Genomic DNA, 16607 nt, shown 5'->3' on the forward strand with positions numbered 1-16607 from the left:
GATGTGACGTGGCGTAGGTTTGCCATGGTTGAGCTTGGGAGGGGTCCTCTCTGCCTCTTGGACGTGGATGTTTGTTTCCCTTGCTAGATTAGGGAAGTTTTCAGTTACAATTTGTTCAAATATCTCTTCTAGACCTCTGTTTTTCTCCACCCCCTCGGGGATGCCGATGATTCTGACATTGGAACATTTCATTGAGTCAGTAATCTCCCGTAACCTACATTCTTGAGTGTGGATTTTTTGAGTCCAGATTCTATTTTAGCTTTCTCTTCTACTAACCCATCCTCCAATTTGCTGATACGTTCTTCTGCCTCATTCACCCTGGCCGTCAGAGCGTCTAGTTTTGACTGCATTTGGCTCATCGAATTTTTAATTTCTGCCAAATTCGCTCTCATTTCCACCCTTAGAGATTCTATATTCTCATTAACATTTTCATTAATACTTTTTTCAAGTCTACACATCATCTTGACCATTGTTACTCTAAATTCCATTTCTGATAATTTGGTTATATCCATATCCATTAGTTCTGTGGCAGAGGCTTTTCTTTGCTGGGGGGGACTTCTCCTTCTCGTCATTCTGATGAGGAGAGGTTGCGGGGTTGTCCAGAGCCCAAATTATTGACCAGGACCCAGGCCGTGTGCCCTTGTTTTATAGGGATCTTAGGGACGTGGGCTTCTTGATTTTTTAGCTTGCCTTCTGGGGGAGGGGCCTGCCGCTCTGATACTCAGGCAACCCTGTTTGGGTAGGGTCTCCGTGTCCCCTGCGAGGGGGGATGGGGATGGGCACACTGTGAGCCAGTCTTTCCAGGCTTTTGTTCTCTGGCAGTTTTCCCTGGCGGTTTGCTGTGCCTCCTCTGAGAGTCAGAGCAGCAGTAGCCAAATCTCAGCCTCTGTCTCAGAACAGAGGTATCGCGGACTGTTCTCCACTGATGTTCTGGCCACTTTAACTCTGTTTCTGTTGGTGCTGCTCAACCCTGCAGCGTCCCGGGATGTGCGCCCCATACCTGGCATCCCAGCCCTCACTTCCAGGGCCGGCGTGTCTCTGTCCTTTGTGTTCCTAACACCGCCAGCCGCCAGCTGCCCCTCGCGCTCCCGGAGCTCCCGGTCTCAGTCTGGTTCCAGTGAGCACACCGGAGCTCCGTTTCAGTCTGGTCGCGTGTGTTCCCCCCTCAGGGTCTCAGTCTGCTCTCTCGAGGGTGCCTGTCCTGCGAGTCCGCCCGCTCACCTGTGCAGGTGGCTACCGCTTCCCGGCGCCCGACATGGCGGCTCCCTCCCCCTTCCGTTTGTCTTCCAATATCTGTGCTGGGTTTCACAGCTCCCCACTTCGTACCTCAATACTCCGCGCTGGAGATGTTCATTTGTAGAGATCCAGATGTATCTTCCTGTGTCTCATGCTGATTCCGTGGATGTTCAGGATGGTCTGGTACCTATCCAACTCGACTCAGGGGACCGGCTGAAAAAGGGGTCCCCTACTCCTCCACCATCTTAACTCCTTGCCTTATACTTCTTAATAAAGAAATATGTCATTCGAATTAAGGAGGTTCAGCTTGCATTACTTAAATAAACATATGTAGCTTTTTCCTGCCTTACAAAGGCAGATGTCCAGCTCACCATTGGGCCCATCCTTGCCTAAATGATGAATGAATGTTATCAGGGAACTGTTTCAGCAGTGCAGTGGGTAAAACAGCCCTGAATGCATTCAAACATGAATTGAGGAAACGCAGTTCAGAGGCTTTTCAAATGGCCTTAACCTCACAGAATGTATTTCTTCCCTGGCCTCCTGAGCAGAGCCTGCTGTTGTTGCTGGGCCAGTGGGAGAAGCTTAGACACAGCTTTGTTTTCCCAATGGGCATGAAGAGCTCTCCTATCAGACAGAATACACACAAACCTGTTAGAGAAGGGATTGAACACTGGAGCTGTTGTTTACATTGTTATTTAGACTAATTAAAAATTATAATACATAAAAACTCATGGAGAGCTTAGCAAAGAGAGTGAAGTTAAAATTGTAATGCTGTTTAATCAAGCACCAAATCACTAGCACTTTTAAAAAGTATTTTGAGACTGATAATGTTTATACTAGTATGCCTACTGTTAACCCATCACGTTCCTCCACATAGGGAACAATGTATAAAGCATGCCATTTGTGACTTAAAGTTGTTTTTAAGAGCTCAACACAATTGCTTTAAACTTTCTTTAACCTGATTTATGCTGCAAAGTTGATTATGTCAGAATCACACAGGGCAATTATCTCTCTTATATTTCTGAAAATTTGGGCTAAGTGCCTAATGATACATACACTGAACCCAATTAATGTTTTCTTTTTCTCCCTAAAAATGCTTATTACTTAATTTGAGGCCATCTAGTAATGTTACCCTTTGGTTATTTAAAAAAAAAATCCTAATATTTGAATTAATATAAGATATCTCATAATTTTCACCAAATTTTTTTTATCTTAATGGCTGCTCATTCTCTCTCTCTCTCTCTCTCTTTTTTTTTTTTTTTTTGTGGTTGTTCACTGACATTTTCTAGAGAGGAATGAAGCTGAATGGAACTCTCTACTGTTGGCTTGGAGACTTTGCTTATTGAAGATTATTTTTTTAATATGCCAAAAGCTATTTTAAGTAAAACCATTTCCCTAGTTTCATTATAGGTCTATGAACTAATAAAACACAGAGAGAAATTCAGTGCCAGTTGTGAAATGAAAATAGGACTTTGAGCAAAGCGAACATTTTTGGTGGCGGTAGTTTTATGAGATACTATACATTCCAATGGCTCTCATGAGTCTAGGAATCCAAGCATGGCATAGTAGGTTCAGATAAGATCCACAAGTGAATAACTAATTTTTTAAGCAAGTGCAGCTTATATGGCTATTGCAATAAACATAGTTATTACCAGCAGGGTGAGGCAATTTGTAGACTTTTTATTAAACTCTTTCTTTCCATTTATTTACCATTTTAAAATCCATGTAAACAAATGAAAGATATTTCAGTAGCAGATATTTCAGTATTGCATGCATACTTTTAAAAATAATTCACAGTCTTTTGTTCATTTTAGAAGAAAGGGTTTAAATCGGGGGTGCTTTTGACAGTTAATGAGACTCATTCTTGATAATGGCGCTTAGTAGAATTAGTAGGGAGTTTCTTTTAAGATGCCTAATTGCAAATTATTCTTCAACACTAACAGAATGTGCTCAAAGCCTTTGTTTCTGTGCTTTTATTTTTCTTTCTCATCAACACTGCAGTATTAATTTAAGCATGTTTTATCAAAACTTGAAACAGGGAAATACAGTTTAGTTTTCTATCTTGTTTTGTTTAAGTGAATGTGAATCAGTATGCACTGGTGTGTGTGTGTGTGTGTGTGTGTGTGTGTGTGTGTGTGTGTGTGAGAGAGAGAGAGAGAGAGAGAGAGAGACAGAGACAGAGGCAGAGAGACACAGAGAGGAAATTAAAGTTTGCAAAATTCTTTGAGAAGTATTGGGATCCAATAAAGAAACTCACTAAAAGGAGACAGCACTAGCATTCCAAGAAAGTAATTCACCACACACTTTACGGCATAAGTGCTATTTCTGAGAGGAAAGGAAAGAGGAGTTGTCCTCAAAGGTTGGCATGAATGTAAGGTGCCATTTCAGCAAATGCATCCAAAAGGAAAGATTGCCTTCCAAAAGCTGGACAAAAGAATGAGATAAAGTAATGAGGTGTGACTGACATTTCATACTGAGATTCATCATGTTGTCACTTTAACAATCAAAAGTCGACTCTCTTGGGGGTATGATGGCAATTGTGAAAAGAGCTGGCTGATTTACCTCTACTATTTATCTTAAACAAAAGATGTGGAAGTCCCCCCCCCCAACTCTATCTTTACTCTATCTACAGCCCCTACTGATTAATCCTATTAGATGTATGTAAGGCATCACTAACCTCAGCATTCAGCTTGGAAGTACAGGGGCCAGCAATGTGTTTGACCAATTAATTGAATATTGCAATTTTAACTTATTCATAAATATAATAAAGGTAACATCTTCCCCATTTTAACCTATTCACCTACTTTTTCTATAACGTAGTCACAGTTATCCATGAAAAAGAAAAAGAGAATTACCTAGAATAATTTTAAGATGAATAAAATATTAACTAAGAGTCTGATCAAGAGTTCCTTAATTAAGGTGGCTGTTGCCTTAAAATAAGGCTGCCTACAATACTTTGAGTACAGGTAATACACTCTAGTGAATGAGCAGGATGTATTGTCAAAGAAGAATCCCATACAATATTTAAAGGGACTGAATCATCTTTCTCCTTATTGCATAATAACCTTGCATATGAATTCAACTGAACTTAAAAACATAATTTGCTTTTGTCTTAATATTAAGTACTCAGAAATGTTTTCTCTTTATTCTGATTGCAAATTAGATTGGTATGCTCATAGCTGATTTCCTTTCAGATAGTATAGGGTTTTTCTGTTCATTTTTCAAACAAAAGTGAGAAATCAGTGTAATTATAGTTCCACAACACTTTTGTAGTATGGAGAGATGTAGATAATACTTCAGTTAATACCTGAAAAAATTAATTATCTAGTCCACTAAAGAGGTTTCCCAATAATTTCCAAATGTAGAAACCATTCTTCTGTAAGTATCACCTTTCAATTTTTGCCTCTATTTTGTGTCATCTACCATTGAATAGAAAAGCTGATTTTAAAAAAGAATATTCAAATATATACTGAGCTATCATGTGCCATGCACCTTACTAGACATTCTGAAAACAGCAAGAAATATGGGATAATCATGTGGGTTTTTCAAGGATAAAGCAGTTATAATAAAATATTTCTGATAAAGAGTTTCTAATTATCTTATACAAGCATTTTACTTTTATTCACTTTATTTGGTGGATGTCTTTAGAAACACTAGTATGAAAATGTACAGTATATTGCCATAACATAGTCACAGTGATTCATGAAAAAAATTGAAACAATTTTTATCGTATCTTTTTCCCTTACTTTTATTTTATACCAAATTACATCAAAACTTAGTGGCTTGAAACAACACATTACGTTATACTCACAGATCCTGTGGGTCAGGAAGTCAAATAGGGCATAATGAGAGGTTTTGTTTTTGTTTGCTTTTGATCCATGGTTGCTGAGATTTCAACAAGAAAGACACTAAGACTATGAGTAACTTGATAGCTGGGGCTAGAACCATTTGGAACTCATTCATTCCCATGTCTAGCATTAGGCTAGGATAACAGAAATGCTAAGACCACTGTTGAAGACCCGCATGTAGCATTTTTCTGTGGCATGGCTTCCTCACAGCATGGTGGTCTTGGGGTAGTAAGATTTCTAACATAGTGTTGCAGGGCTCCAATTGTGAATATTCCAGGGATCAATGTAGAAGATGCAGTTGCAATTATATAAATAGAAAAATAAATTGCCTAGTACCCTCAACCATTTAAAAATATTAAGCTGGCCCTCAAATATACTTAACTCCATTTATAAATGGCATTTGCTCACTCCCTCAGTTTGCCATTTTTTACCTTGGTTTGATTTTCCCCCTATGTGGATGTGGCCTTTGATATTCCTTGGTTCTCGAGTGAAACACATTTTTCATGGTGAGTTACCATGCTCAATTTTAATTGCAATCTGTCACAAGTTAGTGTCACTGACCTCAGTCAAACTTTCAGTTACAATCATTTTTGGTGAGCAGAGGACTAAATCCTGAGCTCTGATATGATACCACTAACCTACTAACATCCTGCCTAAAGCAATGGCTCCACTTAATTTTTTAAACTCTATATGTCAATTACTTAACTGCTCTAACAAAGCATAACCATGGCTTTTGGGAACATGCAGCCAATGCTTGGAAGTAATTTTTGCACTTCTTCATACGTTTGCCTCATTGCAAGCACATACATGTGCGTGTGTATTTAGTAATTCCTCAGTCACTTCTCATTACATATAGAATAAAATCCAGTCTCTGTCATTACAGCCTAAAAAGCCACATGCGTGTTTTTTGCTTAGTTTTGTCTGTTGGTATTTGAAAGTAGTTTTATAATTTGTCTTCCTATATTAACTATAACCTCCACCAGAACTGGAATATTCCAGAATTACCCATCATCCTATCCTTGTCCTAAATCAGTAGTTGTTTTATAGAAATAATTAAATATGTATTATTTACATTAATTAATCAACTTTTACATAAATTCAAGAGGGAAGACCAACGCTCTATTATCTTTAGGGACTGGTCATCTATTAGAAGCAATAAGGTATTTATTTGTTTATTTCCCGAGCAGAAAAATGGAAAAAGCCATTTGTAGAAGGCTTATAAATCTCACGGGTAACTTAAAAGACACAGGGTCAGATTTTCAAAAGGAAATAAATGCAAAGATGGATATGCATCTAACCATGTCTGGTTAGCACTATGGCTATAAAATCAGCTTTGTGCTAATGTTCCCAAGCATTAAACAGTAACTATTTAAGGACATTTTATTTGCCAACATATGATAACAGACTGACATTTGATGACAGCATTTACACTAAATTCATTTAGGCCATCAGTGTTAACATGAGAAAGGATGACATCATGCAAAAATAAGACGGAGCTAAGTTGAAAGCTATCACAAAGAATTAGCTACTTCTGATGCAAGAGATTGAAAGGTCGGGGGAAAAAAGGAAAAACGAATTCTAAATGAAGAGTCTGAGAGACTATCTCTTGAGTGGTTATGTAGGCAGAATAGGAAAACAGGTAAAAAAAAAAGGCAATTGTTTTGGTGAAAAATTAGTTTTGGGGAACACTCAAGTGGGAATATTATTAATAACTGAAAATATTTGACTGGTGTTGGACCAAAGATATAAGTAACTGAGAAAGTCAGCTTTCTAAGATGTGCTATACCCCCAGTAATCTATGTACTTTGGTGAAGAGATTTTGCAGATGGAATTAAGGTTACTAATCAATTCAGTTTAAGATAAGCATAACATCCTTGATTATTCAGGTGGACCCAATGTAATCGCATGAGCCGCTAAAAGCAGAAGAGGAAAGTAGAAGAGTTAGAGAAATAACCAGTGAAGAGAGAGGCAGAGGACAGGTTAGGCAGAAGGGAAGGTGAAGAGAGATTTTGGAAGCGTGAGAATGACTCAGCCCACCGTTGCTGACTTTGTACACGGAGAGTGGCGGCAGCATTCCAAGGAATGGAAGAAGGCTCTAAAAACTAAAAATGATCCCTGGCCAACAGTAGCAAGGAAATGGGAACCTTAATCCTACAAGCGCTTGGAAATGAATTCTTACAATAAGTCGAATGATCTTGGAAGAAGGTTCATCCCTGAGCTTCCAAGAAGGAATGCAGCCTGCTGACATGATGGAATCACAAACCAACCGAGCTACACTGTGCCTACACTTCAGACCTAGAGACCTCTTGGATAATACATTTGTATGGTTTTAAACACCGAAAACTGTAGTGATTTATTATGACAACAGTAGTTGCTAACACAAAAGTGATTCAATGACTGTCACTTAAGTGATAATGTGACTGAAGCACACAGAAAAAAGAAGAATTTATGGTTTAAGATTAAGCTTTGGAAGTCCTACTCAAAATGAGGAGATAACTGGGGAAACTGGGCTTAGTGAAGCCAAGCCAAACAAGGTGGAGGCTAGGGAATGCATGGATGGTCAGCGATTAAAAGGACAGTTGACAGTTATGGGACCACTTCAGGGTCATGCAAATAAAGGGAGCTAAAAACAGGAATGGATGATCAATAAGTTTAATGTTATAGAAAAGTCAAGCAGAATAAGGATGAAGAAAAAAATCACTATTTGAGGAAGTCACTGAAGCTAGAAATCAAATTTTAGGAATAAGAAGGGAGTGGCAAAGAAATAGTTTGTGACAAGTATAGATTGCTTGCTTTAGAAGAGTTTAGATATAAATTGCATAAAAGTGAGTTTGAGCAAAGACATAAGGAATAACTGAAATAAAAATGATGTCAGTATGAAAGATGACCCTATTTTACAAAAAAACTGTGAATATTACAACATTAATTTCTGTTTTCATTAGCATATTAGGCGAAAGTAAAGCCTACTAATTCTTAAGTCCTCAAAAATACATGAGGGGAAGCATAGCAGAAAGAAAAGATAATGGGGCAAACCTGGATCCCCAAACATGAGCAAGTCCTTAACATTCCTAAATTTCAGCTACCTCAGCAAATATACAGGGTGAATAATACATGCTTCTCAAGCTTGTCGTGATGATTACATGAGAAAGTATGCGCGAACCACCTAGCACAGATTCAACAACCTGAACCAGCCTAGGAGGCCCCGAACTGAGTACCACTCTTACAGTAACGGCAACCTTAGTGTCTGTCCCAGGGGAGGCTTGAGAACTGACAACGTGATATGAAATGACCTACAGCCGGCTTTTCACCTGGACAATTTCTCTACTTTTCTAATGTTTCTTAATAAATAAATAAGATTCTCCCCCTTAATCACAGTGCCTTGGCCATCAGTAGTGCTGATATGTCTTCATATTTATTCTCTTTGCTTTCTTTCTTGTGCGTTACTGTAAACAGCCTTTCCTTCACACAGGGTTGCCTTGGACAACTATGTAGCTTGTGATCTGCTTGACTCCAAGGGGTACCATTTTCATCAGAATCTATGATATGAGGGGCGCCTATGTGGCTCAGTTGGTTAAGCGACTGCCTTTGGTTCAGGTCATGATCTCAGGATCCTGCGATCAAGACCATGTCAGGCTCTCTGGTCATCGGGGAACCTGCCTCTCCCTCTCCCTGCCGCTCTGCCTGCTTGTGCTCTCTGTCAAATAAATAAATAAATAAAATCTTTAAAAAAAAAAATCTATGATACGAATTGCATAAAATTGCCGGGACTTCACACTTAAGATTATAACACAATCTATTACATTATAAGCTTTCTGTTTAAACTGGGTTAAGTCCGGTTTTAGGCATGTGGATTAAAATAGCAAGCCTGTGATTTCTTGATTAGATTTGAGAAAAAAACGTTTTTTTTTAGATTGTTTTTGGTAGAATTTAAGTCTTCTTGAATAAGTCTTAGGGAAAAACTAAACTGAGAATAAAGCCTCTCTTAAAAACTATCTGTTTTTAACTAACTGTGGACCCCACACAAGTACAAATATGATCATATACCTAAATGAACCTCAGCATCATCACGAGTTGATGTCAATTTGTGAATACTATTATGATTACATTCCAAATTAAGTACTTATTAAAATATCTATTTCCTGAAAGATGACAGTTTTTTCTTTTGTTACAGTTGTACTAACGAAACATTTTTTATAACTCTATAGATCTTAATTTAAATAGTGATAATATATTTCAAGTATTTTTCCAAAAGATTGTTTTATTTCAGATATTCTAGATTTAAATTGTTTATGTAGGTTTTGATTCTATAGGCTATAATCTAGAATTACTGTTTCAAGAAATCAGTCTTTAAGAACATTAAAATAGTCTCTGGTAAGTAGAAGTTCCTGCTATTATTTGTGTTGTTGTCACTTGTTTTTCATAGAAAATATACTAAATAAGATCATCCAAAACATGTGTATTACACTGCACCAATTTAAGCCATAATTATTACTATGGAGACTTTAAAATATCAAAAAACTTTCTACTTGCCTAAGTAAAACATACATTCTGTTTAAGCAATTATGAATGTCAATTGCTAACTTTAGCAATTATGATTTTTTTATGCCATTGAACCTTCTGGCATTCTGTTGTTTCTCACATTTTAACGAGTCATGCTGTAATTTTTTTGAGGGGGAGATACAGGTATTAATTCAGTACTGCTCTGGCATACTGTTTTTAAGGTCTCTGAATCCAGAATGAGACTTTAGAGATTCTCCATGGATTTTATGGTGACTTAAATTAATTTTCTACATTTCAATTTCCTTACTTGTATAATAGACTTATTGATATAACAAGTAAATAATTTAATACATTTGAAAGTAACTGGAATAAAATAGACCCATAATTTATTAGATGTTTAGTAATAGTGTTATTTTCTTTTGAATGACATAAATCTGAAATAAATTCAGTGCTAGTTCTAAAATAGTAAATCACTAGAGTCCACTACAAGAAAAACATTATATTCTTATGTAATCTGGTAAATATGGTGGACCAACCTGACACAGATATGCCACTTTCCCACTCCAAACTCACAGGAATACTGAATAAAATATAAAATTAAAAGAATTACATGAATAGCTGACACTGAAGAAAAAAATACTCTTTAGCTAAAATCCTGTGAAAAAATAAGGAATTCAAAGCCAGAGCCATCAGTGAGAACTTCCATGGTAGCTGATGTAGGATGTTTCATATAGTAACTTTAAAGTGTGGGGCTCGAGGGGAGGGGGGTGAGGGGATGTGGTAACTGGGTGCTGGACTTTAAGGAGGACGCGTGATACAATAAGCACTAGGTATTATATAAGACTGATGAGTCTACCTCTACCTCTGAAACCAATAATATACTATATGTTAATTAATTGAATTTAAATTATAATCTCCTAAAAAAAAAAAAAAAGTGTGGGGCTGAGATTATAATGCCTATAAGAGTGGTAGCCCCAAACTCAAGCTAGTCAGAGAACAAAGACAGAATCCATTCTATAAAGCCAAGAGCATCAAAGGACTGCCCTCTTCACCAAAGGGAGACAAAAATCAGTATTTACTTGAACAAAACATGGGGAAAAAAAATTCTATCACCTTCATAGGATTCTAAGAATAAAAGAATAGCCCACGAGATAATAAAAACTGGAAGGCACCATTTATGAGTGTGAGAATGTATCAGCAAACAAAATAAAGACTCAACACGAAAACTGTTCTAGAAGTAGCAAAACCTATAGGACACCAGCAGAGGCAAATGTAAATAAGTTTTGTAGAAATAATGTCACAAACCCAAAACATATTCTTTCAGAAAAACAAGCTGTTCTGAGAATAAACTCACCATTAAAAATTTAAAAACACAAAAGAGAACACACAAAAAAATGGACCATCATAACAATAAGCTGGCACACACAAGAAGAATTAGCATAATAGTGCAGATGAACATTTTTAAAGGCCATTTAAAATAAGTATGGTTAAAATGCCTGAAGAGAGGCACCTGGGTGGCTCAGTCTGTTAAGTATCAACTCTTGATTTCAGTTCAGGACATAATCTCAGGGTCCTTTGACTGGGCCCTCCCTAGGGATCCAGTGCTGGGTGTGGAGTCTGACTAAGAGTCTCTCTCCCTCTGCCCCTCCCCCCACCCCTAGCACTGTCTTGAGCTCTCCCTCACAAAAAATACAAAGTAAAATAAAATAAAATGCTTAAAGAATAAAATATGGTTTACAAAAATAATGCCAGACCACATGGTATGAAAAAGAAAGAAATGACAGAGTAGAAGCAAGCAAATATGGCTTCTAGGAATTATACCTGTACACACACACATACACAAATATATATATTTCATACGATAATCAATTCCATGTGTCAGCTTGACTAGATCATGGGATGACCACATGTCTGATTAGGCATTATTTCTGGGTGTGACTGTGAGAGTGCTTCTGGAAGAGATTAGCATTTGAACTGGCAGACTAAGTGGAGTACATTGCCCTTCCCAATGTCACAGGCACCATCTAGTATGTTGAGGGTCTGAATAGAATAAAAAGTTGGAGGAAGGGAGGATTCACTATCTCTCCCTGACTACTTGAACTGAGATATCGATCTCCTCCCCCTTTGGCTTTTCCTCCTTCTCAGACCTTGAGACTCAAGATCATCAGCTCTCTGGCTCTCTGGCTTTAGAACTAACTATACCACTAGCCTTCCTGGGTCTCTAGCTTGCACACAGCAGATTGTGGGACTTCTCAGACTCCATAATTACATGAGCCAGTATCTTATAATAAATCTCCTTATGATATCTTATAATAAACCAATATCTTAGAACAAATATACATGCAATTCTCTCTACATCTACCTCTATATCTATCATCTATCTATCTATCTATCTATCTATCTATCTATCTATCTATCTATCCATCCATCCATCCATCCATCTATCTACCTCCTACCTACCTACCTACCAACCTACCTGCCTGCCTTGTTGGTTCTGTTTCTTTGAAGATCCCTGATTAATGCATTTAGTGTCACTGAAAATTTTAAAAAATACATGATGGGTTGTAAAATGGATTATATAACTGAAAGTCCATTATTTAATTGTTTTCTTCTAGTCCTTAGTAGAACAATAAAATTTCATGGGGTTCTTTCTCCCTTCTGTAACTTTAATCTTACTTAAAAAAAAGAAATCTAGATGAAATATGATGAGTCCAAAACTTAACATAAAAACTATATAAAAGCACCCAAGGAAAAGAAGGCAAATATGTTGTGCCCATGTGGAGGGAATATAAGAGTAAAAAGGGAAATTTTAATATCAGTGAAAATACATTATAAAATAAAAAGATAAAGATGAAAATAGCTTGTTTGCTAGAAAAAAGAAACAATTCAAGTAGATATAATAATTACAAATATAAATGCAACTAGCATTACAGGCATGAGCTATTTAAATATACTAATGAAAATACAGAAATAGGCAAATCAACATTAATTGGAGATTTTACATGCATCTGAAAAACTAGGAGGTCAAGTAAAAAAAAAACAAAAGCAAAGAACTAGAAATAAGCAAATAAATAAACAATACGTAATAAGCAAAGAATTAGAAAGCAAATGCCATTAGAAACAAGCAATATGTGTTGCAAATTATATATGTCATAGATATGCCATACATATTACACATATATACAGATATTATCCAACTTCCAGACTTTCTAAAAAGCTACAGTAATCAAGACAGTGTGGTAATGGCCAAAGAATAGGCAAATAGATCAATGGAATAGACAAGAGAGCCCAGAAATATACCTACACAAATATAGTCAACTGATCTTCGACAAAGGAGTAGGAGCAATTCAATGGAGAAAGAACAGTTGGTATGGACTGAACTGTGGCCCCCCTCAATCACACACTGAAGCCCTAACACTTCTCCTCATGTGACTATTTGTGATAAGGTCTTTAAGAAAATGATTAAAATTAAATCAGATGCCTGGGTGGCTCAGTAGGTTAAGCATCTGACTCTTGATTTTGGCCCAGGTCATGATTTCAGGGTTATGAGGTCAAGCCACATGATGGGCTCCACACTGTGCATGGAGCCTGCTTGAGATTCTCGCTCTCTCCCTCTCTCCTCACTCCTCCACATGCCCTCTCTCTCTCTAAAGTTTTTTTTTTTAATTAAAAAAAATTAAAATTTTTAAAATTAAAATTTAAAAAAAAATTTTTAAATGGAAAAAAGATTTTAAAAGATTAAATGAGTTCAGAAAGATGGAGTACTGGTTCTATGGAATAGTGTCCTTATTAAGAAGAGACACTGGAAAGTTTCTCTCTCTCTCTCTCTGCATGTATATAAAGAAGAAGTCATGTGAGTATACAATAATAGGTCAGCCACCAAAAAGCCAGGGGAAGAGGTCTCACCAGAAACATACCATGGTGATACCCTGACTCGGACTTCCAGCCTCCAGAACTGTGAGAAAATAAGAAATAATAAAAAATAAAAATACGAAAAATCTGTTGTTTTTCATCTATTAATAAAATGAAATCTGTTTAAACTGAAAAATAAAAATCTGTTGTTTAAGCCACCTAGTCTAGGGTTTTTATTACAGCCACTTGAGCTGACTAAAATAATAGTCTTTTCAGCTACTGGTGCTGAAACAACTGGACAACTACATGCAAAATCAATCAATCAATCTAGACACAGACCTTACACATTTAATGAAAAATAACTCAAATGAACCACAGACCCAATGTAAAATGCAGAACTATAAAACTTCTTAGAAGATAACAAAAGAGAAAACTTAAGTGAACTTAAGTTTTTTGATGATGACTTTTTACGTACAACACCATAGGCACAATTCATGAAAGTAAAAAAAAAAAAAAAAGTGGATGTCATTAAATCAAAAACTCCTGCTCTATGAAAAACAATGTCAGCAGAACTGTAAGACAAGCCATATACTGGTGAAAAATCTTTGCAAAATGCATACATGATAGAAGGATGAGTACCCAAAATATACAAAGAACTCTTAAAACTTAACAATAAGAAAACAATCCAATTTAAAAACAGGCAAAAAAAAAAATCAGAACAGCTATATTACTAAAGAATATATACTGAAGACAAATAAGCATATGATAAAATCTTCAACATCTTGTGCCATTAGGGAATTGCAAATTAAGACGAGATACCACTACATACTTATTACAAAAGCTAAAATCTAAAATAATGACAATACCAAATGTGAAAGTAGCCAGTCTGAAAAGGTTAAATACTGTATAATTCTAACTATATGACATTCTGGAAAAAGGTAAAATTATGAAGACAGTAAAAAAAAAAAAAAGAAAAAAAATCACTGGTTGCCAGTAAATCCCAGAAATAAAATATGATTTCCAAACCAATAAAGAGTATGATAGGAATAAATATTGATCAAATAGAAAGCAAACAGAAAACATGCACACAAAGAAAATCATTTTTAAAAACAGAATAAGAAGCCAGTAATAAAATTTATTATATCAATAAGCACAGTGAGCATGGTAGATCGCATTAGTGTTCAAAAATAATTGTTTCCCCTTCACTGCACTGGTATCAGGCTTGGCCATATGATTTGTTGAGTAACACAAAGACTGTATTTTCAAATCAAACTTAAATGGGTTAGACATCATTCCCAAAATCAGGTTCCACTAGCGATTTCAAGGATACAGATCATCAAGAGACTCAGATAAAGCAAAGTGACTTCTAAGACATGTTGAACAGCCCCTGGGTTCTTTCCTTCCCACAGTGAACATTCACTCTAGGCCACGATAGCCAAAATCTCTAAGTGAGGTATGTAGGTTATTACCTTGGATATCAGGGAGCACTGTGTTTTACGAAACATCTCCAATTTCCTACCAGCTAGGGTGATATTTTCCAGGGAGCCATGCCTCATAATTCCACAAGTTCTGTTTTTATTTATCATAAGCCATCTTTAGCCAGGAACACCCCATTAAGAACTTTCCCTAGATAAGGACTTCTTCCTAGCAAATATCATTAGTCTTTTGACCCAGAGATTCAATTATGATGTTATCAAGGAGATATGACCAAAGCATCCCCTTGGTAACAGAGTGATTAGATCATGGGACAGATTTTTAAACACCTTCTTCCATATTTATAATGCTGCTTTGGGGAGAGGATTACATTTCCCAATGTCATTGAATTTAGGTCCATCTACTTGTATTGCTTTGGTTAATGAAATGTGAGTAACTGTGAAGCACTTCACTTCTGAACAAAGCTTTAAGAACTAGCTTATGGTTTGCCATTTATCTCTTTCACTCTACCAAGAGAATAGCAGTGTCCTAGGTAAAGGTTACACTGTTATCCTTGGTTCTAAGTGAAAAAGATGTGATAGTAGAATGAGAGAGACTTAAACTCTCTGCTTTAAGTCACTATTCAGGTTGTTCATCACTGCATCTGATGAGTGAGTCAGAGCAAAATATTTGCATGCTGGACCCTAAAAGAAAGACTGAGGGGAAGTCCTTGTGGCCACAGAACTCCAAGGATATTATTTTATCTCATTCAACACTGTTTGTTTTTTCTAAATTATGCTATAATACATTTAGGTTATGCCCAGAATATCAGTAAATCATTGTAGTGATAGGGTCATAACAATTAAACAGTCTAGGCTGGGAGTATGTTATTGGTCAAGTAGTGCTAATAGTTAAGCCACTGTTACTTTAAAAAAGTCCCATGTATTGAAGCTCTTGCAATATGAATCTATAAAAATCTACTCCTTATTGTATTTGCGAGAAAACCTTATAATGTAAGCTATGCATGAAGAGTTAATAGAAATAACTCGGTATATAATAAATCTCTACAGATTTCAATAACATAAAAGGAAGGCTCCTGAATTATTAACCTTTTTTCCTCAGTTCTGTAGAACTACGGGCAGTAAGAGTATACAACTGTTTTTTTTTCCATACTGAAACTCTTTGGGTTTCCATGGGAAATGCTCTGGTATATCTATATAGGTTTTAAGAACATCTTTATAGTTTTTTAGATGAAATCTTGAATCTACACAACCACTCACATAAAATAGACCCTGACGTGTGTACATATTACAGATATAATTTGGTCATTCATTAAATTCTACTGTACCACCTAAGGCAAGTTCATATCAACATTCCGAGTACACAACTATGTATAGGAAATAATTGCAAAATGGAAAGAACATTTTTCTTCTTATGACTGTTTGACTTAGTGACAGAAAACATCAAAATAATATTAGCTAAAAATAAATGCTTCCTTTCCTCATGCATAAACACAGGCAGAAAGCTGTTGGTGTGTGTACTCTACAATCATCAGTAAGAGAGATGTAGAGGCTTTTTCACACCATTTTTGTCCATGTAAACCTTTTGTTTTAATAAAGCATATTCATGGCTTAGACTTTAAATCATATTTACAGATGAGGAACACTTCTAGGTTCAAACAGGTGAACAGTGAAGCTACTACTGCTGGCAGGAATGCACGACCCCCCCCCCCATGCATTTTAAGCCTAAAGGGCAAAG

At 36.4% G+C, this 16607-nt stretch overlaps 1 long non-coding RNA gene across 1 annotated transcript in view; it reads right to left on the reverse strand.

Moving 5' to 3' along the window:
• LOC123789061 (uncharacterized) overlaps positions 1–16607 on the reverse strand; it is a 1398020-nt gene that overhangs the window by 307943 nt on the left and 1073470 nt on the right. The gene's annotated exons all lie outside the window — the stretch shown is intronic.

This window comes from Ursus americanus, chromosome 3 (genome assembly GCF_024610735.1).
Source record: "Ursus americanus isolate L20-20 chromosome 3, mUrsAme1.1.p, whole genome shotgun sequence".
Taxonomy (NCBI): Eukaryota; Metazoa; Chordata; class Mammalia; order Carnivora; family Ursidae; genus Ursus; species Ursus americanus.